A 26,081-nucleotide genomic window follows, 5' to 3' on the forward strand; every position below is an offset into this window, starting at 1 on the left:
ACTGTGCACTGAGGTGCTGTGTATTTCCTAAAATGAAAAGATCCACTAGATAAAATCCTTCTGAATTGGGAATCATCGCAGTGCAGGGAACTTTGAACAAACCCTTAAAACTTGTTGTGTCACAGGGGTTAACAGTGCAATTACAGCTGATCTTTTAATGGTACCTTTTGCTTTTGTTGATTTTGTTACAAGTGGGAAAACTGGACGGATTGTATGTCTGTCAGGGTACATGTAGGGCCTTTGGAAGGAAGAGACAAACAAAACGTAGGATAAAGAAAGTGTTGAACAGTCTTTCCCAGGATTCCCAGGTGGGTTTCATTTATTACTTAAATGTTGAAAATGAGACCAATTTGGCTTTTTTTCTCTTGCTGTAAGAGCGGAATTATTTTACTTATTCTTTTGTTTGCAGCTAAAGTAGAAAGTACAAAACTGTAACCTATTTGAGGAATTCTTTGCTAATACAACAACTTTTTTCGCTGTTCCTGGCTGAATTTAACACAAATGGCAGGATAAATGTTAGAAGGTTGAGAAGAATTAATGACTAAATAACACTGACAAATAGCGACTGTGGGAAGGCAGTCGCTTGTGTGTAACAACCTTAATTGCAGCAGAACTATCTAACATAAAAAAAAAACCCACGAGACTCAGTTTTCCCTTTTCATGGGTGGAGGTCGGCCACAGCTTTTATTAAAACCATATTTTCCAAAAACCTATAACCCTGTCCTTGCAATGTTATACCAAGCCTAGGTTACCACAGATGCCAGCCACCGCAGGCATGGTGGGTATGTAAAGGGAAAACCTATTGGCCATACCCAAATGGCAAGGACCATAAACAATTACCCGCCAACAGCTGTGACAATAATAATATCTGTTATATAACACAATCTTAACAATATGGAAACAAGTCCCTTAAAACTTCAGTAGAACAAATAAATGAACTAACAGTGCAGGGGTGGGGGGGTGGATGATCGGCCACCATTAGGGAAGACCAGACATGCTGCCAGCCTGCACAGTGCTCTAGGTGCCTGTGATGTCGCAAAAGGAGCTTCCCCTTTTTATAACAGCCATCCTTTAGTGCCATCAACAAATCCTTCCACCCCATGTAACCAGTCCCAGGGTTCCCTCTGCTCCCAGAATCTCCCCACAGTCCCGAGCATCCTTTGGTCCCTTGCAAAGTGACCAGAATGAAGCATAAATATTATAAAGTGTAAGTCTTTTTTCTGTGTATATGAATTATAATGCTAGTATATGTTTTGATTGCTAATAAGTGTTCACCTGCCAAGATTCCCTTATGTTTTAATTAAAATATGCACATTAGTGTTAACTCAGGATTTTATTTTTTCGAAATGTTACTCCCAGGTGTTAATTTGATAAATAAGGTATTTTTGAGATTCCTCCCAAAAGATTTCAGCATATTGTAATCATCATAATCAAATTAACACCTAGTAGTACATGTGAGATTTTCTAAGAAATCATTTGAGATACTGTACCTTGTGTTCCATATATAATTCAAAACACACACAAAATGAAAATAGAAACAATGGCATATTTTGAATATCACTGTCATACTTTACAGTGTAATTTTAAGATAAACTTTTTCTCTTCTCATTTAAAAGGCAACACAATTATGCCGCTGACTAGTTCATAACAGTTATGATTTGATATATTATTACATGTATATTCTATGTTGTTTCATAATTCGCAACTGGGAAAAAAGGATAGTCTGATGAATGCAAACTTCCTAAAAAAGGACTAAAAGAAGGTGAAGAGGGAAAGAATGCAGCTGCCATATTAGTCAATGAGAATATAACCCATCAGGAACCAACAAGGGCTTCTAAATAGCATGCACCCCAACTTGCACAGCAAGGCATTGGTAAATTACATACAAATTGACCTGTTGAGTCTTAGTCATTTATAAATGTAATGCAGTGCATATTTATTTGCATATGGTTGTTTTGAGCTTGTTTTCCCCTTAATGCTAAGGGGGTTATTTATTGAATGGACTTTAAAAGGGGAAAACCACAATTTTTCATAGAAAAAAAAGCAAATTTTTTTTTGAGATTTATTAAACCATGATAGTGTTCAAAGGCTGAATAAAAAGAACTCCATATCAGACCTGCCCTGCTCATGTAGAAGTCAATGGTAGATGTCCCGTTGACATTTTGAAGTAGATTGATCTGCACTGGGTTTCATTCAATAATCCGAAGATTTCGTGGTTTCGGGTTTCGAATCAGAAAAAGTCACAGTTTTTGGCGTCAAATACAAAAAGATTGTACAATTCAGATTTCTTCACAATTTAAAAGAGTCTTTCCCCACACAAGAAATTTTCGTGTAAATTTATTGATAAAAAGAGATTTTGGATTTTGATAAATAACCACTAAGGGGCAGATTTATCAAGGGTCAAATTCTGAAGTGGAAAATACTTCGAAATTTGACCATCGAATAGAATCCTCTGACATTCGAATTCGAAGTCGGAGGATTTTATTCATCTTACGATCGTATTGCGATCGTAGTGCGATCGTACGATCGCACTCTGATCGTACTTCGAATCGTACGATTCAAACTATTTTATCGTACAATTTTCCTTTGAATATAAAAAACTTACAAAATTGCTCTGGAAGGTCCCCATAGGCTAACATAGCGCTTCGGCAGGTTTAAGTTGGTGAAGTATTGAAGTCAAAGTTTTTTAAAGAGACAGTACTTCGATTATCGAATGGTCGAATAGTCGAACAATTTTTACTTCGAATCGAAGTTGAAGTAAATTCGAAGTCGTAGTATCCTATTTGATGGTCAAAGTATTCAAAAAATTACTTTGAATTTTGAATTTTTTAACTTCAAAAATTCCCTCTAATTCACTTCGACCCTTGATAAATTGGCCCCTAAATGTTTAGTTGCTGTGCCTGTCTTTCCTGGTTTTTGGAAACGAGATGAGCTGCGCATTGAGCACAAATATTCAAAAATGGCTTGCAGGTGGATTTTTGCATGAGAGCGGATAATGTGCATGGTTGAAATCAGCATTAACTATAAATTTCCATTTTTAAAAGTGCACAAACTATTGTGGCATAAATCAAATTCGAACTCAAAAATATCTCTGTATGCATACATTTTCAAACTTTGCGATTGTGGATCATTTTCCTTTCAAATTAATGGTGACAATCACAGTGCTAATACACATACATGATTATAGTTGCTCATTAAATACACCAAAGGTGCGTAGCTTTTTAAAAAGAAACATTCACAGGTTAAATCTGTTCTCTGTGTGAATTATTTAGTGTTGCACTACATACAAATCAGCCCAATTTCTGTGCAAATGTTGTCATTTCTAGTGTGCAGGTACAAGCAGCACCAGAACCAATGTTAGCCAGTGATTTATTAGAAGGAAGAAACATAGGAGTGTATGATTAACCTGCAAAGAGCAAGACAAAAAAAATATTGTCAAGGTCTTAATTTTAGATCTTTTGGGCCTATCCTATATGAAATTAATATTCAGTGCACACATTTCTTAGGGATTAATCAAAGCTACTTTTAGTTACACTGGACTAAATATGAACATATTTTAGTAAATATTCTTATATACTTCATATCGTTTATTACTAATCTGCACCAACCTATTACTAGTACACTTGAGAATGTGCTTTTTATGCTCTGCTTCCTACTTCACCCACTTACCACTAATCCCATTAATTTACAATGTACTGACAAACTAGTTAGTTCAGCAATATCAATGACCCCGTCACAGATTGGCAGGGAAGACCTTAAGTACATGCACACTTCCTCTGTACTGTATGCTTATTGCTAAGTATTTTGATAATGTTGGATTTCTGTGGATACATTTAGAATTATGTTGATTGGAATATTATGGTTTTGAAGATGCATGTTAGATATTGAATATAGTTTTTGCCTTGTTCAATTTCTATGCATCTAACTGTACAATCACATGTATCCTATTGGCCTTTGGCGAGTTCTTTTATTTTAGCTTGCTTTCTGTTTTGGGATTTTTCTAGTTTATGGTCAGTTGGTGAAACTCCCATAGAGGCTGTGATTTGTGCTTCTTCTGCAGTGAAACCTTCTATTCCATTGAGAGTAGTGCAAATCATCACTCCAAAGAAAACACTTACAATACTCCAGTCCAATGGTGGTGACATTTAAACCTCTGCAGGAAATACTTGGCATTGTAAATGGTAATGTTAACTAGACTTCAACTAATTGCCTATTAAAAAATCGTTTTTAGAATACAGCATTGAACGTTCAAATTGAGGACATGTCATTTTAGAGTGAATATTCAGATACTTTACATATAGTATGTCCACATATTTTTGTCCATATAGTGTATTATGTATTTCTCCAATTATAAGTGTCTGAAAATACAATAGTTGCACACAAGCCAGCTTGGTTTTAAATATCTGTATGTATACTTGTTAATATACAACCTCTTGTGTAAGAGCTCTGGACATTTCTTTAACTATGAAGTTCTGCATAGTGAAACAATTCTTAAATATAAGGATATTATCTCCATCATCTGGCATTTTCAGTGTTAAGATCCATGGACAAAAAAATCGATTACTCCGAAATGCTTATCTTAGAAAGCCAATGCATTTCTGCTGACTGGATTGGTATTGATAGATGTGAAGATTATAGGAGAATGGCAAAAGCAATAAATGCAGAGTTATATATAATCTGCCACCTGCTAAAACCTAGTTCTTCATCTAAACCAACATGTTTAAATGTTCATAAAGTCAAAAACCTAAATGAAAATGTCACCACAAAAGTGTAGCTGCAATGCAATGTGGCTTTAGGATTAATGACTCTTATTATTTTAATCAGGCTAAAGTACATCTACGTGTGTAAGCCTGTGGCAGTAAGTTAGGCCAAAGGGCTTGTATTATGAGAAAGAAATACATCCTTGTCTAGCCCAAGATTTAAGTGAATTGTACATGAGGAGGTTTTTTTTGTTGCTGTGATATGTTTCTTTATGATATTCCGAAGGCAAATTAGTACATATTTGGTTAACATCCCAGGCGGCAGTACAATCCTAAGCAGAGTACAGTGCATACCTAAGCATACAGGACAGGATCAGGAACTGGCCACATGTAGGAAAAGTACAGCTTTCTCAAGTACATGTATGACTATGTGTCTGGAACTTACAATTTCTATATTAAATATACCCCTAATGGGACAAAGGTGAAATGTTATGGAAAAGGAGATTCAAGTATAGTATGCGATTATACTGGAGAAGAGGCGATAAGTGAACATGATATCATTTTTTAAATAAACAGGTATGGGATTTCTTATACGCTCCAGAAAACTTTAAATTACAGGAATTTTGCCCCTGTATTTTTCTAAACCTGTTAAACCAATTTTCTTCCTGATTTAGTAGACTATGTTTCCCTTTGCTGCCATTTTTAAGACATCAGACATTTATCATTTAAATATGTTACCCATCAACAAAAAAATGTAAGGATGCTCAAATGAAAGGAAGCTCCTGCACAAATTTGCTCACCTTATCCCACATTTTTTTACTGATGTTCTGCCAGCCTTTCTCCTTTCAACCTTTCTACCAACTTCTAAGGCTCAGAAGGTGTAGCAAATGTGCAAGTAGTTGAACCCCTGGGTAATGGCAACCATAATGTTATCTAATTTAACATTTATTGAAAAAGCTAAATTACATTGGGGCAACAAATATTCTAAATTTCAGAAAACCCAAATATTCAGAGCATAGATTGAGGCGAAAAACAGAAATGGTTGTCATTTACAATGTTGAAAGGTACTGTATTGGGTCCACATTTATTTAACTTGTTCATTAATGACTTAGGGGAGGGTGTTGTAAGTAATGTATCAGTGTTTGCAGATGACACAAAACTATGCAGCCCACTTAATTACACCCAGGATGTGGCATCCTTGCAGCAGGATCTTGACAAACTGGGCAGCTAAGTGTCCTATGGGATTCAATGTTGATATATGTAAGGTCATGCACCTGGGATATAAAAATATGAAAGCCACTTACAGTATACCCTTAATGGGACTGCATTAGGCAAATCCATAATTTAGAAGAACCTTGGAGTCCTTGTAAATAATAAATTATGAAGTAGCAAGCAAGGGCAAACATGGTTTTGAGCTGTATTAAAAGTAGAGGGTCGTTATTCTACTTTACAGACCACTGGTAAGGCCCCATCTAGAACATGCCATGCAGTTTTGTGAACAGAATATTATTATAGCGTTAAAGAGAGTCCAAAGAAGGGCAACTAAGCTGGAATTAAGTGCACGGAAAGTCTTGGTTATGACTAGGGATGTAGCGAACTGTTCGCCGGCGAACTTGTTCGTGCGAACTTCGACCGTTCGTGTCCGCCGAATGTTCGCGAACGTCGCGCGACGTTCGCATTTTGAGTTCGCGTTCGATTCGAATACAAATCGTTCGACCATTCGACCATTCGAATTCCTTCGACCGCTAACAATCGGACGATTTCCATTCGTTCGAACGATTGTAAGCATTCGATCGAATGAAAAGCATTCGATCGAATGCTTCGATCATTCGATTCGAATGAAAATCGTTAGATCGTTAGATTAAAATCCTTCGATCATTCGAATCGAACGATTTTAGCGGGTGTTCGAAGTTCGCGAACTGTTCGCGAACGTTCACATTTTTTGCCGGTGTTCGCGAACGGCGTTCGCGAACACCAAATCGGCAGTTCGCTACATCCCTAGTTATGACGAAAGACTGGCCAAGTTGTTTTTTTTAATAGTGGAGGGGGATATAATAACTATGTATAAATATATAAGGGTGCTATATAATAAACTCTTTAATTACTAGAAGGCCCTTCCAGAAGACACAAGGGCACTTATTACGATAGGAGGAATGGAAGTTCTATCAAAATATTCAGAGATTTTTATTTACAGTGCTAGCTGTGAAATTGTGAAATTCTCTCCCGGAATCAGTCATACTGACGGATATATTTGATAGCTTTAAGAAGGGGTTGAATGGGGTTTTAGCGAGTAAATACAAGTTATTGAAAATAGTATTCAGTACAAGTTGCCCAGGGGCTTTTTTTGCCTTCTTCTGGATCAACTAGCAGTCAGGAAGATTTTATATAGACATAAAAGGTTGAACTCAATGGACATGTGTCTTACGTGTGTAACTTACAACCTAAACTACTATGTTGCTTTTTGAGGAAATTATCTAAGTACTCCCAATAGCTTGAACTCAAGTTGCTATTTATGAAAGCAAGTGAAAGAGATAGAAATAGATATCTGCAAAAATATTAGTCTTAGGGTTCACATCTGCAAATTAAATTGCAAACCTCAGATACATTCTAAACCTACTGAACCCCATTATGAATCTTTAAAAAATACAAGAATATGGTAAAGGTGGAAATCTAGAAAGGTAAAGGTGAAAATCTAAAAAGGTAAATCTGGATGGAATTGAGAAAGGTATTGGTATACAACTTTGACATTGAGCTACAGGTGGAATGGGATTATCATGTTTGTTTATTGGAAGCTTTAAAGGGCTATAACAGGTATATTGAAACATCATATCTGTCTTATTTGTGACTAGTGATGGGCGATTTTGGGGCGTTTCACCGCAAAATTTGTGAATTTCCTGCGAAATTCCCCAAACAGTGAATAACTTGCAAAACGGCGTCTCATTTTTGACAACGGTGTCCGTTTTTGGTGAAATTGCACTGGCATTCAAAAAAACGTACGCTTCCGAATTTTCACTGCTGTTTTGCAAATTTATTCGCCAGCGGCAAATCGCGGGAATAAATTCGCGGGAATAAATTCGCCCATCACTATTTGTGACCTGTGGCATATGCAATAACTTTAGGGAAAGCCTTGCATCTTATTACAAAGCATATATAAATGTACCTGTTACTAAAAGATATTAAAGAACCCAGTCAGTATTTTTTGCAGTGTGGGTGGTTTAAATGATTACTAAGAGAGAGAAAACTTTGAAAACATTGAACAAACAACCTAATTTGTCCATGTGTCGTGGATGTTATCATGAACCTTATCCTAATAATCCTGAAAGTAAAAGTCACATATATGAATTCGAAACATGAATCAAGATGAAATCCTCTTGTCCTGTTTCTCAACAGAGAATTCATTATGAACTGAAAATGTACTTGAAAAGGAAAAATGTTGATAAACAAAAGTAGAAAGATAAGTAGAATTAAAAGATAGCTACCTTCCTAAATAGATAGATATCTCCATGCTGTTGTCTTTTGTTATGACATGGACTGCTACTCATCCCAATATCCTGTAAAGTATTATTCATAGACTTCAAGACAGTAGTTTTTCCTCAAGGCAAACTCTTGTAAAAAATGGCAGACTTTTTACCAAGCAATTTATTTACAGTATAGGCCAGCACTGAGGAGTATGAGGGCCATGGTTTTACTGAACAATGAAACTAGTTTCAGATGTATGTAGTAGCATTTACATTTTTCAATTTACTTGAAAAATATAATTTTCAAACATGCTGTTTTTCAGTGTCCTACAATATAACATGTTGCCACAATTTCTATATCTTATATTTAAAATAGTTGCAGGTACTAAAACTTTTTTTAAAAACAACTTTAAATAAAAAAAAGCAAACATCTGCTCAGTGTGTGTGTTTGAAGTATTATTAAGCAGAAAAAAAAATAAAGCCTAAAAATAATGTTCAAAACACACCACTCCTTTATTACCTTATTTTTCTAGAGTGAATTCTAATGTGTTAGGCAAATATTCCCCACAGTTCTCAATGATTGACAAGCTTGACATATGGAATAGTTCAGATATTCCCAAGTGACTGACAGATGGAGAACATTGAAACGGATAAAGTAGCCTTGAGAGGTGTGGACAATTTTGTATTCAGAGGTTTTGATAAGGATTCCACATTTACCGCATATTGCATTTTAGTATCCCTGTCAATTATTGAAATAGTTACTCATTTGTACTATATTTTCAAAATTTACTGCACCTTCCATGTTTATGATATAAAGGTTTTATTGGGTATTCTCTCAATAAACATTTATAATGAAGAATACAGTGGATCCTTGAAATGTTATATTCAATTTCATATTCATTGGTACAAGTATTTTATATTTTAAGAATGAGGTTTAAAAACCCACATGTACTTTAATGTTTCTACCTATACATTTATATGCAAGATTGATTGCGAACAGTTTGTAAGCATCTGCTATAGTTGATCATCCTTTTCTGTGAATTCATTCACAACTTTAAGGCAAGTAAAGAAATAGGGGTCCAAACATCCTTTAAAAAAATATCACAAGTACATTTACTGGTTTTCTTGTGCAGGTTCATCCCCCTCTAATAGTCTGTTGTATTTCAACAAACTAACCATTATGATACTACCAACTCATATTAGACAACACAACTACAATGGAGTTGGCTTTATTTTTGACACAGAGGGCCGCTTTTCTCGTAGATGGCAGTCTGCCCTGTCTTTCTGTAGATAAATACAGCTCTCTGTGCAGATTAGCCTATGCAAGCTCACACCAACATATGCAAGCTTATTGAAAATTTTAATTTTTTCGGTAAAGAGTAGCCTCATTTTCTTGCACATCTTTGGGAAAACAATAGATCCCCATCTTTGGAATGCAAAGTTGAAATTGAGGTTTCCTAAAGAGAAGTTATTATATGATTGTTGAATAACACAGCACTCATTCTTGAAACATTATTTTTATCCATATAATTATAGTACTGTTTCTCTTTATAATCTAAATTGGATTGTACTTTTCTTTCTGTGTGGCTTTTTTAATGTCTCTAGTGCTGTTCCAAGTCACTATAATATCCACTGTCAGGGAAATACAATCCTGCAGTTATGCTGAGATAGAGCACATGTAGTCACACCAACATGTCAAATCAAATACAATCACAGATACCCGACACAAACAATCTGAGTTTTATAAATCCAACAGTGATTATTAAAAACCACAGCAGCACTGATTTCTACTAACAGTTGCTGTGCTGTACTTTACTTCAAGAGTCTTTTCAGGGTGCTGTTAGTCATCATTCTTATAGGATGGTATTTCTTTGGCTATATTTGTTTTTTATAAGATTTTTTTGCAAACGGAATATAGAATATAGCAATGAGTATAATAAGATAAAGATTCCAGGCTAGAATGATGCCCATTGAACGTAAAACTACTGTGTGGGTGGGGTATGACATGCCTCAAGGGAAATTATTATCTAAAATATACAGTAAAGGTTTTATTCTAACCTTGTGCAAGCAGATTTTAATTTCTTTAATTTCTTAAATATATTATGTTTTATTAGTTTTGGAATGCAAAATTATGACCTGGCATAAGGCCAAACCAACCCTCCATCTAAGAATGTGTATGCATTTTAATATTGCTTTTTTGGCCTTTTTTATACAGGTAGTAGTGATGGGCTAATTTATTTGCCAGGCGCAAAATCGCGGCGGATTTCGCCTGCCGGCGAATAAATTCGCGAAATTGCAGTGAAAATTCACTGGCGTCAGAATATTTTTGACGCTGAAGACAATTTTGACGTCGGCGACAATTACGATGCTGGCAAGAATTCTAGGTGCCCATTGACTTTAATGGCCGTCAGAATTGTCACCAGCATCAGAATTGTTGCCAGCAGCGAATTTCGATGTGGCGTCAAAAATATTCTGACGCCACATCGAAATTCGCGTTTTGCAAATTTTGCTGGAAATTCGCAAATTTTTCGGCGAAGAGAAATGGGAGAAATTCAGCCATTACTAACAGGTAGATCATTTATTATCTGGAATGCTTGGGATGTTGAGTTTTTTTTTAGTTTTTTATAGAATACAGGGGTATTTCTGTCATTTGGATCACCTTATCTTTAAATCTACTAAAAAGTAAAAATTTATATTAAAAAAATTGCAATCTTAGATATCATCAAGTATAGAGTACAGGGTTACACAAAAAAAAAGAAAATCATTATAAAAGTAATAATTATTTGCTTAAAATTGCCAACCCATATTTCCTAGCTTTATGCATAATGTATTTCAAGATAATGTATTTATACACACACAGCCACGCCTCCTTGTAATCTGATCTTCCTAAACATGAACAGTACCATTAACCAGTATAAAACCATCAGTGTATAACTGCCTACTTGTGTCACATGCAGTGTTTATAACAGTATTGAGTGCCAAAAACAAATAATTAAAAACACCAGGTTTAATAAAGAGTATATAAAACTGCACGGTACATAAAACAGCTCTCAAGCAGTATAATTGTACTGAAGCTGAGTTGCAATAAATAATATACAACTGAAATCACTATATACAATAAATACTATTTTTTTTTTGCAACAATAAAGAAAATAATACATATAATAATACATAGTATACGTAAAATAGTGTAACAATTGGTTAACATCTCTGCCTTACAATGTTGGGGTTCCTTTAAATGCTCCACGGATTTGGGTAGGTTTATATGCTCCAGAGGAAAAAGGGGGCATATTTACCAAAGGGTGAATAAAAACAGTTTGCCACAGTTCACCAGAAAATAACTTCAAAGCTCCATTTACTTCTACTTGTTATTTAGAAATCTTGTGGCAAACTGTCTTAAATGCCCCATATATGTGGGTGTTATGCGTTACTGTGACAGACAAATTACACTGGAAGCAGGGATTGATTGTGAATATTCTTAGGAAAGTATAGCATAATAGTGTGTGTTGAAGCAAAATAATTGAAGGATAATAATAGCTATCGTGTCTATGTCTTTATGAAACCCTGTATACTGCTGCTACTTTAATCAGCCTGTTTATCAAGCTGGGTAAAATGATTCATGCCCAAAGAAACAAATGACAAATGTAATAGAAATTCAGGAGTGAAAAACACCTGAAAAATGGCAGACAAAATTCTATAAATTTATGTCATAACCTAAGCTTCAAAAATATTCAATCTTTACTTAGGAATAAGATCACATTCTTATTACACAGCGTGATAAATAGACCCCTATGTATATACATTAATGGGAATTCCAAACAATATATTTAGGACACACATTGGTCTTCCCCAAGGTTCCCTCGAAATCCTTTACTGCTATGTGCGCAAAATAATTATTTTGTGCACACAATGTTCACAAATTAGAAGGAACATTGGTCTTCCCTCTGTGTCAGCAGCAGTACACTACAATGGATTACATTGAATGCATGATACAGATAATTTCCAAATTCTCCTCTTGCCAAAGGGATTTAAATGTATCTTAAATTGCAACTAAGGAAGCAAAGTAGCAGCCAATAAAAAAGGTGTAGCATGCACTTTGTGATAAACAAACAGAACTAGGGGTAGGCAGAAAAAGCACATGTCTAGGTTGCAAATTAGTGGGGAGCTAGACATGTAATGCCATCTGCTGCTGTTCGCTCCCCTTTGCTGCTTGTTGCTTTTGCCCCCTGCCCAGTCTGGTCACGGACTGGGTTGCCTTAGATGACTGGCCATCTTGGCCTGGCTCTGCCTTACACTGTATGCATTATATCATCAGTGACCATCACCTACTAGCAAGACTATAAAAAAGATTCCTTGTATTATAATAATTCCACATCTATTCAGTCATAAGTAGCCCAGGTGGGACACCATGTAATTTAATTTCAGTTTTTTATGAATGCCTCGTAGAACTTTGCTAAATTTAAAATTAAAAACTGCAGCAGTGCAAAATCTTGAAAAATGTGTGGGTTTCCTATATTTCTAAAAAGATCTAAAAATTCGAGATTTATTAAGTGTAAAAACTACAAAAACACGTAAGGCTTAACTTTGTCAAGAAAAAGTTGTTGAGGTGCTGTAGAAGTCTTATTGGTCCTATTGGACCATTTTTAAAATAATAAATTTTAAAGGTTTTCTGATTTTTTTTTCTCCAGCAAATTGTCAGAAAAACCCAAATTTTTTAGAGGTTTTCATATTTATTAGGATTAGGATTTATTAGGATTAGGATTTATTTAGAACTTTTTTTGTTCTTACTTTAAATAATCTAAACTTTTAATAAATCCAATGACATGATTTAAGAGTTTGCGAGTTTAATTCTAAAACCACTAAAATCTGACCTTTAATAAATAAGTCTCCACCATTCTGAGTGAGTATATAAAAATATTTCACCCTTTCAAAGTGGGAAAATACTATTATACGATAAACATACTTCCTGCTTGCAAGTCTTGAAGTCAACAAGATCTGGAAGACTAAGAAATATATGCAATAGAACGTTGTAGACTTTGTAGCAATAGTCCAATATCACTGTAAAGGTTCTGCAGGACAGTTTATCTGGCATGGAAGAAGGGGTGCACTGGTTGGCTGTGCAGTGCTGCTTGCACAAATGTGACCTACAAGAAATAGTCAGAAGAATAGAAGCCTACCTGCAATCTCATCTCAATCATTTATTTTCGAATTCACACTACAAAAGCTGTTTTACAAGTCCTACTAAGGACTATTGACAAAATTGTGGCCTAATTCTATTATTGTGTTATGAGAAAATAGACCGTAAATTGTGCAATGGGAGAGAAAACCATGTGGATAGAGAGTAAATATGTGAGTAGTGTTCATTTTGGTGCAAGAAAATTCCCAGCATCAAGCAATGAATGATAGACACTTTTTAAGAATTTAGTAAATGGATGCCTTTGTCTTTGGAGATAGTGCAAATTTCATGAATCCATGACAGAATTTTTTCATGCACCACAGAGTAGTTATTACTAGGGATGAGCAAAATGTACGCCCATAGACCCCAATGTATATTGCACGAAAAAATACAATGTATTATGCATAGAAAAATGTGTAATCAGTGTATTCTAGTATTACGACAGTCTATAGCTAAGTACCTATGCATCTTAAAAGATATACTGAAGATACGTTAAAATGGCCACACACTGAATCGGGCGAGGAAGCCAAATGAGTAGATCTTTCCACAGTATGCGCACCTTGAGGCCTAGGGTCAGACGACTGTATCATATTGACTGGGAATATAGGCCGCCGGGACGAGGTCTGATCTAATGCAGTCATTGCATATCATATATATCATATCTGGTAATGTACTACTCTTTAATTTGATTCACAATTTGATAAAAAAAACTTTTCATTATATATTTGAATACATGAGTTTAACAGTTTTTATTTGCATTGTTCACCTCTGAAAAAATAATTCTGTTGTATTGCTAAAATATTACAAATTTAAAATAAACAAAATATCTGTTTTGTTTATAAAATCCCATAGCAGCTCATGTAGAAATCTAAAAGATGCAATTAGCAAATGAAACATCTGGTCTCAAACAATTATTTTAGATTTAAATATTCAAAAGCTAAGTTCTTTTAGATAACAATGCAATATTGATTTGAATATGTTTTTTTATGCAACAACATTGTAAGTTAGATTACAAAAAGGCAATTTCAGAGATGTTATACAAACTGCTCCAAAGGAAGGCAAACATTATTTTTTCCCCAGCTGGCAAACTGTCAATTTATTTTCCTGGGTGGTTTGGGAGAATTCCTGTACACCTTCCCCCGGATTTCTCCCTGGATTAATTATTACCGATTGTTACTAATGTAACTAGTGATGAGCAAATTTTTTCGCCAAGTTTCCTGACGCCCATAGACTACGATGGGAGAAAAAAAATGTTGCATCAAACAAAAATTGTCACGCGTCAAATACTGTAGATTTTGTCGCCCATAGACTTCAATGCCTTTCTGTGAATTTTCCCCGTTTAGGGGCATTTTCGCTGAAGCAAAATGGGTCAGATTTGCCCATCACTAAATGTAACAAATGATAACTATTACTGTATAAAAGATCTATGCTAGAAAGCTATCCAACCAATAAATGCCATGTAATCTCTTTTGGCAAATAATTCAATAATTCGACTTTCTCAACAGTAGTAAAGATACATTTCATATGCTAATATTATAATCCCCTTTATTTCAGTGCACATTTTCTTGTTTGTTAATTATAAACCTTTTAAGGTGCCTCTTTTCTAGGAGGAATACTGTATGTAATAATATTGGAATATGTTTAATAATGTCCTCTAATGTACTTGTAAAGTGTAATCATGTCCCCTTCCAAGCGCCTTTTTTCCAGAGAAAACAAACCCAACCTTGACAGTCTACCCTCATAATTTAAGCCTTCCATCCATCTAACCAATTTCGTTGCACGTCTCTGCACTCTCTCCAGCTCATTTATATCCCTCTTAAGGACTGGAGTCCAAAACTGCACTGCATACTCCAGATGAGGCCTTACCAGGGACCTATAAAGAGGCATAATTATGTTTTCATCCCTTGAGTTAATGTCCTTTTTTATGTAAGACAGAACTTTATTTGCTTTAGTAGCCACATAATGACACTGCCCAGGATTAGACAATTTTTTATCTACAAAAATCCCAAGATCTTTCTCATTTAAGGAAACTCCCAACACACTGCCTTTTAGTGTATAACTTGCATTTATATTATTTTTGCCAAAGTGCATAACCTTGCATTTATCAACATTGAACCTCATTTTCCAGTTTGCTGCCCAGTTTCCCAACTTAGACAAATCACTCTGCAAAGTGGTAGCACCCTGCATGGAACCTATAGTTCTGCACAATTTAGTATCATCTGCAAAAATAGAAACAGTAATTTCAATGCCCACCTCCAGGTCATTAATAAACAAGTTGATAAGCAAGGGACCTAGTACAGAGCCCTACGGTACTCCACTAACAACACTGGTCCAATTAGAAAATGTTCCATTTACCACCACTCTTTGTAGTCTATATTTTAGCCAGTTCTCTATCCAGGTACAAATACTTGTTCCAGGCCATATGATGTACATATAAGAATAATTACCCTTGCGTCCCTTTTATCAAAGAGCTTTTATATACTACTGTATATAATGCAATAACCTTTTGGTATTCATTTAATAAATTAATTTCCATAACTGAGCGTCTAGACTAGAGTAATGTATATTTAAAACTATAAGCAGGTTTTTCTGGTGTATGAAAACTGTTGTCTGATTGAACATGTACCAGTGCACCTCCAACTTTTTACTCATGGAGCACTATGTTGCACTCTCTTTGACAGAGGATTCAAGATTGCGGCGCCCAGAGCTACAATGTCATGTTGACATGGTATGTAGTGACACCATGTACTGGTTTGATGAGATCATTTTAAATAAAAAGATACCAAAGACAGGTAGGTTTAATGCCGGAATACAAGACATAATGGGTGTTTCTGGGTGTGCTTAAATTGCTATTTTGACTAGATTCCTGGTTCCTGACCCTTCTGCTTTTATTCTGACTATGCTGATTGCTGCTTGCTCTGACCTTTACCTGGATTTCAACTTGAGCATCTTAACCCTTCGGATACCATATATTGGACTACTCCTACCTGTCTGTGCTGCTGCTTCCTCCTTGGTCCTGACGTTAACCTTGGTTAGAGCTGCTAGGCAATGACTCTTGCCCTGTAATAGATAGACAGTCCCACGAAATATCTACTTCTCTTATTTTATTTTTTATCATTGTTACCATTTGTAAAATTCAATAGGAAAATAGGAAAAATAGGAGAAGGCAAAAATTCAAACATTTTAGATATTACTATGATGTGTGTAAGTGTAAGAAAACTGTAAAAAATAAATAACATCATACAGTGACAGACACAGATTTCAAAAGATTTTAGTTTTATTAGGCTAGTAAAGAATGAACACAAACTCATTAGACAAAGGAGAACAGGGATTTGACCAGGGAGGATGCAAAGAACAGATGTTTTGGGCAACATGGGATCAGCCTTTTACTGCTAAGCATATTTATTTGCTTCTTTTCTTGTCTAATTCTATTATTTTTAAAGGTACTCTGCTAAAGCTGATGATATGTGAGATGTATAGAATATTTTTCACCTGGAATACAGCTGATAAAAAGAAAGCACTTAAGTGCAGTTCTAAGATAACTTGCTACCCCATTTATTGCTTGTCCTTTTGAATTTGGGAATGATGTACACACCCAAAGCAAAAGTATACTTCGTTTTTCTGATTTAATCATTTTTAAAATTCATATGTATCATGTTTTCCATGATACTGTCATGTAAAAATAATTTGCATGATAAAGCATTCCCCAATGTCATTTTCTTTTACACAATATTTTTTCAAGATCCAAACTGGACTTTACAACAGAGCAGGATGACTAATATGGTAATGTTTTCACATATATGTAACCTTATTATTTTGTAGAGACGGCCAGAAACAAATTTTGGAGGGTAAAGCTTGGACACAGAAAGTCTGAAAAAGGAAACGGTAATCTGGAGCATTGTCTTTGATGGATTTGCTGACTCAATCACCAGACCTTAACACTATCGAGCTGTTATGGGAAGACCTTTCCTGTAAGGTAAGAAGACTCTGCAAAACAGTTTTACCTCTGGGGAGAGATACATATAGAGCAGTGATCCCCAACCAGTGGCTCACCAGGAACATGTTGCTCACCAACCACATGAATGTTGCTTCCAGTGACCTCAAAGCAGGTGGTTACTTTTGAATTCATCGCTTGTAGGCAAGTTTTGGTTTAAAAAAAAACAGCTGTACTGCCAAAAAGAACTTCCTGTGGTCTGGCAGTTCTTGTGGGGGCTGCCAGATAGACAATTACAGCACTTATTTGGCACCTCCAGGAACTTTTTCGTGCTTGTGTTGCTTCCCAATTCTTTTTACATTTGAGTGTGTCTCACAGTTAAAATAGGTTAAGGACCCCTGATATTGAGTGATTTAAAATTTCCCCTGACTATCTTCAGAAACTGACAGCTAGAATGACAGTGATCTGCAAAGCTAGAATTCCTTCAAATGCAGAGGATTCTATGGTGAATATATAATTGAAGAAATAGAACAATAACGTCAATGTATATAATATATGTATTGATTAAAATTTATGATCAATTTAATGCAAAAACAAATTAACATTTCTAGGTGGTTCCTCATAAGTATATAAACACATATAACTCTAATTTGGTTACTGTCTCTTTAAATAGCAATTAACCATTTGCAATCCAGGGCCTTGAATTCCTTTTGCATCTGAAAAGTACTCGGAACTGAGATTTACCTCGCAGTGGACACTGAGGAGCATATCTCAGGGGGGTCCACTAGGAAAAATAAAACACACAAGTTTGCAATGAAACAAATATAACTTTATGTAAAACTGTAGTGAAAGAACTTGTGCAATCTAATACACAATGTACTCCTGCACTGGGGACATGTGGGACCTATCTAACTTACTATTAGGTATCACTGTGACTGTCTTTCCAACACAGTCCTTTTTATTATCACAGTCCCAATCACTCTGGAAGGGGTTAATAGCCACGCAGTTCAGTTCCAATGGAATCTCCCTTCCCCAGAGCTCTTATACCCCCAGGCAGCTGCTTCCACATGACAGGTCAATGCACAAAACCTGTCCTCAAACCGGGGCCCCATGCTGGTATCCTTGCCAATATCTTCCCTTGGGTGGCTCACTCAATGGGGTGCTCTCAGAGGCAGTTACACTGGAGATTACAGGCAGGGTCAATCTCCACAGTGGCACCTTTCACCTCCTAAGTATCTAGCAGCTTGGCAGGAAACAGGATGGGCTCTCTCTGTACTTCTAGAGATGCAGAACTCTCAACCAAAACTGCAACCGTCTTACACACACTGGTACTGGCTAGATGTTGCAGCAGCGGAGCTTTTATAACCTCTCTCTCTCTCTCTCGCAGCCCCTTGCAATTGGCTCCAAACCCAGGCTCTTCCTGGATTCTCCTCTATTTCCCAGATGGCCTCTGTGGCTTCCAGCTACCACCTTTGATGTTAGATTATCTGAAATAACTAGTTTTACTTTTGCTTATGATCCCTTATATTATACCATCATCTTAAAGTTTGGTAACAAATCCTGTTGAAGGCATTGAAAGTATTGTAGTACAAAAGGCAAGTGAATAAAATCAGGTCTTATGCCCTAAATGTGCCAGGCTATCCACTTTAATGACTTAAATAAATTAGATTCTCGTTTATAGTTATTCTGTTATATTAATCCGTGTATGAGATGTTTCATTCAATGTGATAGAGCATTTGTATGTTAATGTAGCCATTGTATCATTTTACCTGAAGCTATTCTAAGGCTGTATTCCCCCTGTTTCAGAAATGTTATCACATTTAATTGCCTGATCTTATTTGGGTTGCAATCATAGTCATTAATTAGCAAGAAGGTGAGGGACAGCATCATATCTAACGATCTGTTATGGCTGCTTTAATGAGGAAAATGCCTGCCATCATTTTAAAGGCATCTTGTATACTTCACAAATACAGCTTGCTGTAGCATTTTCATTTATACTGTGAACATCAAAGGAAATTGATGTCAGGTGTGAACAGAAGCTGTTGAATACATTAGCTGCTAAAGAAACTGAGTGTTATGTCTGCATTAGCTTGATGTAGGGCAGCTTAAAACATTTGCAAAACTACAGGTAATTAGAGCAAACTTTTAAGGGGATGGTGTATCAAATTGGCTGTAATTATTGTCTGCATAATATGAAATGAAGAGATAACTATTAGTACTCTATAAAAGCTTTTATTATTGGTAAGGATAATGAATATTTGTATGAACTTATGTGAGTACACAGTCCCTTGTGGTACAAAATAGCATTAGAAGTGTAAGCAATATGTAGCTTGTTTGAATAAATATCAGCCCTCCGCATGGATCAAACATACTAGCAGAGTTTTGAAGTGTTCGGGTGACAATTCAAAAAAGTCACAATTTAAATTGTCTCGCAAATATGTTGAAACTTTTCCTGCACCTGCAATTTTTGTTCTGATTTTTTAGTAAATTCCAAACTATTGGTTCAGCCTATCTGGCCTGCATTTATCACAGCCAGTTCCTTCTCCAGTGAACAGGAAGTGCTCAGCCTAGGGAAATATGGTAGACCTGTTAGGTGGCGATCTCTTAAATCAATCCTTCCTAAGTTATCCACAGCTCTCAGAGCTTTCCTTGAGAGCACACCTGTCAGATGTAGAGTAGGTGAGGTGCCAGAAAAATGAAACAGTTCTGAGGCACCAGAGTAGTTGACTAGGTATTTTCTAACCCAAAATCATGGAATAGAAAATGGACCTGTAACACTGGCTAGGTTTCCCCTAGCTGCAGTAAGGGTGGGGGGAACTATTTTCACATGATATGCACTCTTAAAGTACTAGGCTGTATTGCATCCAAAACCCTGTGCCATGGTCCTTTCCCTGGATTTAGTGCAAGGAGCAAATTACAGCTTTAAATGAAGTCACAAGAAGTATTCTCTAATTGACTACTATGGAGTGCAAATATATTCTCATTTTTACTCTAGCACTTGTGAAGTTGAAATGATATTTATTATTTCCTATTTTTTTTTAAATATTTCAAATGCTTTACACTCACTAAGGTAGCTAATGCAACTGGTGTGATAAGGTTGACAATAGCATTCTCTTAAAATGTTTGCTTATTTTTAACTGACTTCCATTCCACCAAATCAGAGTACAGCGTCTTAAATTCAGGCCAGCACAACGCCCCAAGGCAAAGTACCCCATGGACAGTCTGTCCGTCCCTACCCATCCATTTGACTTGCATCTGCCACCCCTCCCATTGGTGCATCTGCACCCCTCCCATTTCCTCCCATTTTCTACAATAACTATAGAATTCTCAATTCTACAATATCGGTAAAAAATGTAGAGGTGATGGGCTGCATGCCGCCCCTTAGTTTGTGTCTAGGGCGTTCAGTGGCCTTTCTGCATGCTTACATTTAACCCAATGCTTAGACTTTCAAGTTACCTAGCTATAGCACTATCTAAGAAGTGTGCATAAAGTACTTCACTGACTGCTATGATCATATTAGTATAGCAAATTATTTTATAACTAGTTCCAACAGAATCTGACACACTCAATTATGGCTGCCAATAAAATCAGTGTGCAAATATCATAACTACATTAAGGATGGCAGTAAGCAATGTAAGCAATTTTTATATGTGTTAAAAGCAGCAAGGCTTCCGAAGACTAATATCAACAAATGTATAGTACAAGCAACAACTATGATAAAATAGCCTGTGGTGTGCTGCCAATGTACATGGAAGTCATATGACTGTAAATAGAAGATGATTTGTCTTGCGAGTTAAAAATCAAATAACCTGCATAGAGGATATAATGTATAATGCGAAATAACAAAAAAATACAAAAAGAAGTAGCAGAATAATTGTAATGCTAGAAAAATATGGAACACTTATTATATAATAGGCTTCCAAAAATGTTGTAAAAATGTTTTAAAAATATTTATCCTTATCACATTAAACATAAAAAGGCATTATGTAAATACAGTAAGCATAGGAATTTTACTGGAGAAAAGTATATGTAATTGTATTGCTAACAGGTCTCTTGACTAAAGGAAATTACTAGTGTAATTTCCACTAACTGCAGTAGGCATGTGGATGCTGAACAACATCTCTGGAGAATTAGTGGTTTAATGGTTTTACTAATATCCATAGGTTCTTTCCCATGCTGTGTGTTGTAGCCTATGTAATTGCAGTGGGTGTAAGCCTGTGGGAAAATGACCTATTTCCCTTCCAAGTTTCTTTCACCATTTGCCGATTGCAGGTTGCAGTTAATGTGTTTCATGGTCAGCACTTAGAGGTCAGAAAGCATTCTATTCCATCTTAAGACTATAGTAAAGTCTGTACAAAAAGACTTATTCAGCAGCATAAGGGCAAAGATATAAACTGACAGGCAGGAAGGCTATTTGTATAGTGGAATTAAGGTCCAAGGTGATGAACACACCTCCCATTTCTTATCCCACAGCTGGGCTGACAAGGAACAATGGGAATTAATGGATCGCTTCCCTCCATTCACTTTGTCTACAATAGCAGTGTTCTTACAAAAAGCACTCCTCGTATAATAGTGCCTCTAACTTTCCTTTTTCACACACAGAGCAATACACCTTAATTGATAGGTGTCAAGATCTAAGAACATTTATTCAAGGGAACAAAGGGGAATGTCCAAAGACTGATGAACTAATGCACCACCAGGCAGAACATTGTGGCTTTAGATTGCCATTTGTGTAACGTAATGTATACTGTATTTTTTTTTTATTTGCCACTGTTATATTCAAGGATAAATAATTGCTTCTGATCTCCAGGATAGATGGATAGATATTTACATAAACTATTGCCAGAAAATAGATGTTGTCTAAAGATAGGTCACATTATACAAAATAAATTAATTATTTTGGTATTTGTTGGGTAGTACTGAAATTTGATGAAAAATATGCAAATATGCTGAAAAATGTGCTGAAGAAAAATTTATTTCAGTTTTACAAACTGTTAGGATCCTGTAGTCTGTATCCCACAATATATCTTATGCCATATCACAAAGTACTTTTTGCACATCAACACTTGGGGGCATATTTATCAAGGGTCGAATTTTGAATTGAAAAACTTTGAAATTCCAATTCAAAAAGACCAACCGAAATTAAGTCAAATTTTTTTTGGTCGAATAGGTCAGTTTTCGATATATAATAATGAATCTAAGAAATAGTGAATTTGATCAAATTAGATTAGAAGTTTTCCCCCCAAAAAACTTAGATTTTTCAAAGTCCACCAATTGACTCCAAATAGGTTCTAGGAGGTCCCCCATAGGCTAAAACAGCAATTCGGCAGGTTTTACCAGTAGGACTTTCTAACTGATAAATTTCGATATTCAAATTTTAAATTTTTTTTCAAATTTGAATCTGTAATGGAAGATGGCGACCTCCTGCTCCACCATGCGGTCCTTCCTGGTCGCAATATGACTGCTTCCGAAACGAGTCGCCCTCGGATTGGTCGCCGGCGACGGAATGGACACCGGCGTCAGAATGTGCGTCGGCGTCAGGATGCTAACGTGAGGACGCCGGCGTCGGCGTCATGACGTCATCGCGTCATCGCGTCAAGTTTTGGCGCCAACTTTGGACTATTTATTCCTGACTGCCCTTTTCCTCCTTGCCCAATTATAGGTCTATCTTGCATAGTTCCTGGGTGTGATTTACTGCTTCTGATTATCTGTGTACCGACTTCTTGCCTGTTTTTCGACTCTGATCCTTGCTGCCTGTATTTGACCATTTGCCTGTTTACGACCATCCTCTTGATAAATCCTTTTGTACCGCGAACTTGGTGTTATTGCCTCCTCCTTGGTCCGCACTACAACAGAGCCTTCGGGCCCTGACAGTATAATTGGGCCATGGACCCTTCGGAGGAGCCTCAAGTTCCAACCGATGTCGGCAGAGCTGTTCGTGGATTGGCTTCCCGCATGCACTCCTATGAAGCCCAGCAAACCCACTTCGGCCAGGCACTAGAAGCAATCTTGGAGAAATTGTCTGCCTTATCTCCTGTGGCTCCAGTCCCTATGCCAGTTCCTGCAACTCCGCTCCAGGTTTCCGAGCCTCGCATCCCTGCACCTCCTCTCTACAGCGGTGATCCGGAATCATGCCGTGGTTTCATCAACCAGTGTGAAATCCAGTTCACCCTGCTTCCAGGTCAATTTGTCTCGGAGCGAGCAAAGGTGGGCTATATTATCACCCGCCTGCAAGGGAAAGCTCTGGAGTGGGCTTCTCCTCTTTGGGAGAAGGAGGATCCGGTAATCGATGATGCCAGGGCCTTCATCCGGGACCTTCGCACAGTATTCAATGCTCCTGGTCGGGCTACTTCTGCCTCAGCCCGTTTATTCCAACTGCAGCAAGGGACCCGTTCAATTCCTGAATATGCCATCGAGTTCCGAACTCTCGTGGCAGAAACTTCGTTGAATAATGATGGATACCATGCTGCCTTTTACAACGGTCTGGCGATACGCATCAAGAACGATCTCGTATCCCGTGAGATTCCTCCTCGATGGGAGGACCTTGTTGCATTGGCGGTGAAGGTTGACAACCGACAGAGGGAGTTCCAAGTCGAACTTGACAGGGATCGTACTAGGAAGTTTTCCAGGTTCCAACCCACCCTGGCTCCACGCTTCCAAAGACCCCTACTCCCCAGTCTGGCTTCTAATCTTCTTCCTCCTCCTCCTGTGGCACCTGCTAATTCTTCTTTGCCATCTGAAGAACCAATGCAGATCGGTCGGGCACGCCTTTCCGAACAGGAGAAGCTCCGGAGAAGGGCTGCTGGGTTATGCCTCTACTGTGGGGGAAAAGCTCACTTCGCCCAAGAATGCCCAGTGAAGCCGGGAAACTCCAAAACCTAGGTAAGCTTGGGGAGACTTACCTGGGTGGAATTTGTTCTTCTCCCCATTCCTCTGCTCAACGTTTTCTCCTCCCTGTTCTAATCCAGTTCGGCTCCAAGAAGATTTCTTCTCAGGCCTTCCTCGATTCTGGTGCTGCAGGCAACTTCATGGATCGTGCCTTTGCTGACAACCATGTCATTCCGCTTCAACCTTTGGCAACCCCTCTTCGAGTCCTGGCGATTGATGATCGTCCCCTTTCTTCTGCCATCATCTCGCAGTCTTCTCAGGAACTTTCCTTCAAGGTGGGCACTATGCATTTGGAAAGACTGTCTTTTCTTCTTATTGATTGCCCTTCAACTCCTGTGGTCCTGGGACTGCCTTGGCTGTGTGTTCATAATCCAGTCATTGACTGGTCCATCTCACAAATTTCCCGTTGGAGTCCATTTTGTGTACACAACTGTTTGCCTGCTGCTCCTGTCATCAAAGTTTCTTCAGTATCTTCGAATTCTTCTCTTCCTCCTGTGTACCAAGCCTTTTCCGATGTCTTTGATAAGAAGTCCACTGAGACTCTCCCACCTCATCGTCCCTATGATTGTCCTATCGAACTTTTACCCGGCTCAATGCCTCCTCGAGGCCGCACTTATCCGCTTTCTCCCTCCGAAACTTCTGCTATGAAGTCCTATATCCAGGAGAATCTTCAAAGAGGTTTTATTCGTCCTTCTACCTCCCCTGCTGGAGCAGGATTCTTCTTTGTTGAGAAAAAAGACGGAAGTTTGTGGCCCTGCATTGACTACAGGGGGTTAAATAAAATCACCGTAAAGAACAGATATCCCCTTCCTCTCATCTCTGAACTTTTTGATCAGCTCAAGGGGGCTAGTTTCTTTACTAAGTTGGATCTACGTGGGGCCTACAATCTCATTCGGATCCGCGAGGGAGATGAATGGAAGACCGCTTTCAATACTCGTGATGGCCATTACGAGTATCTCGTCATGCCTTTCGGCCTTTGCAATGCTCCTGCGGTCTTCCAAGAATTAGTTAATGACATTTTTCGTGATCTTTTGGGACAGTGTGTGGTCGTGTACTTAGACGACATTCTTATTTTTTCCAAAAACCTCTTCGATCATCGTTGTCAAGTGCGTGAAGTTCTTTCCAGGTTGAGGAAAAATAATCTCTTCGCCAAGTTGGAAAAATGCACCTTCGAAGTTTCTTCCATTCCTTTTCTTGGCTACATCATTTCTCCTCAAGGTTTTAAGATGGATCCCGCCAAAGTTTCTGCAATTTTGGATTGGCCTCTTCCTACCAGCGTTAAGGCAGTCCAGAGGTTTATCGGCTTCGCCAATTATTATAGACAATTTATCAAAAACTTCTCTTCCAAGATCCATCCAATTCTTGCCTTGATCCGTAAAGGGAGTAAACCTCAACTCTGGCCTCCTCTAGCTCTCGAAGCCTTCAAGACCCTCAAGGAAGCCTTTTCTTCTGCTCCTATTCTTCGACACCCTGAACCCTCACAACCCTTCTTCATTGAAGTCGATGCTTCCGATGTGGGAGCTGGAGCAGTTCTGTCTCAAAGATCTTCCTCTGACGGGAAACTCCACCCGTGTGCTTTTTTCTCTAAAAAATTTTCTTCCCCTGAGCAGAACTACGATGTGGGCAATCGGGAGTTACTTGCCGTTAAGTTGGCCTTGGAAGAATGGAGGCATTTGCTTGAAGGTTCTTCTATTCCAGTGACAATCTTCACCGACCACAAGAACCTTGAGTTTATTCAATCCCTCAAGCGCCTCAATCCCCGGCAAGCCAGGTGGGCACTTTTCTTTTCTCGTTTTAATTTTATTATCACCTTTCGTCCTGGCTCCAGAAACAGGAAGGCTGACGCTCTGTCCAGAAGCTTTGCTCCTGAAGATTCCTGTCCCGAAGATCCTGTACCCATTGTACCCTCTACCAAGATTATTGCC

At 37.5% G+C, this 26,081-nt stretch overlaps 1 long non-coding RNA gene across 1 annotated transcript in view; it reads left to right on the top strand.

Moving 5' to 3' along the window:
* Positions 1-17,308, top strand: part of LOC121400645 — a 57,193-nt gene extending 39,885 nt beyond the window's left edge. The window contains exon 3 of the long non-coding RNA XR_005965873.1: positions 17,157-17,308. This is a non-coding gene — a long non-coding RNA (uncharacterized LOC121400645). The remainder of the gene's footprint in view (positions 1-17,156) is intronic.
* The last annotated feature ends 8,773 nt before the right edge of the window (positions 17,309-26,081 follow it).

Source organism: Xenopus laevis, chromosome 2S (assembly GCF_017654675.1).
Source record: "Xenopus laevis strain J_2021 chromosome 2S, Xenopus_laevis_v10.1, whole genome shotgun sequence".
Lineage (NCBI taxonomy): Eukaryota > Metazoa > Chordata > Amphibia > Anura > Pipidae > Xenopus > Xenopus laevis.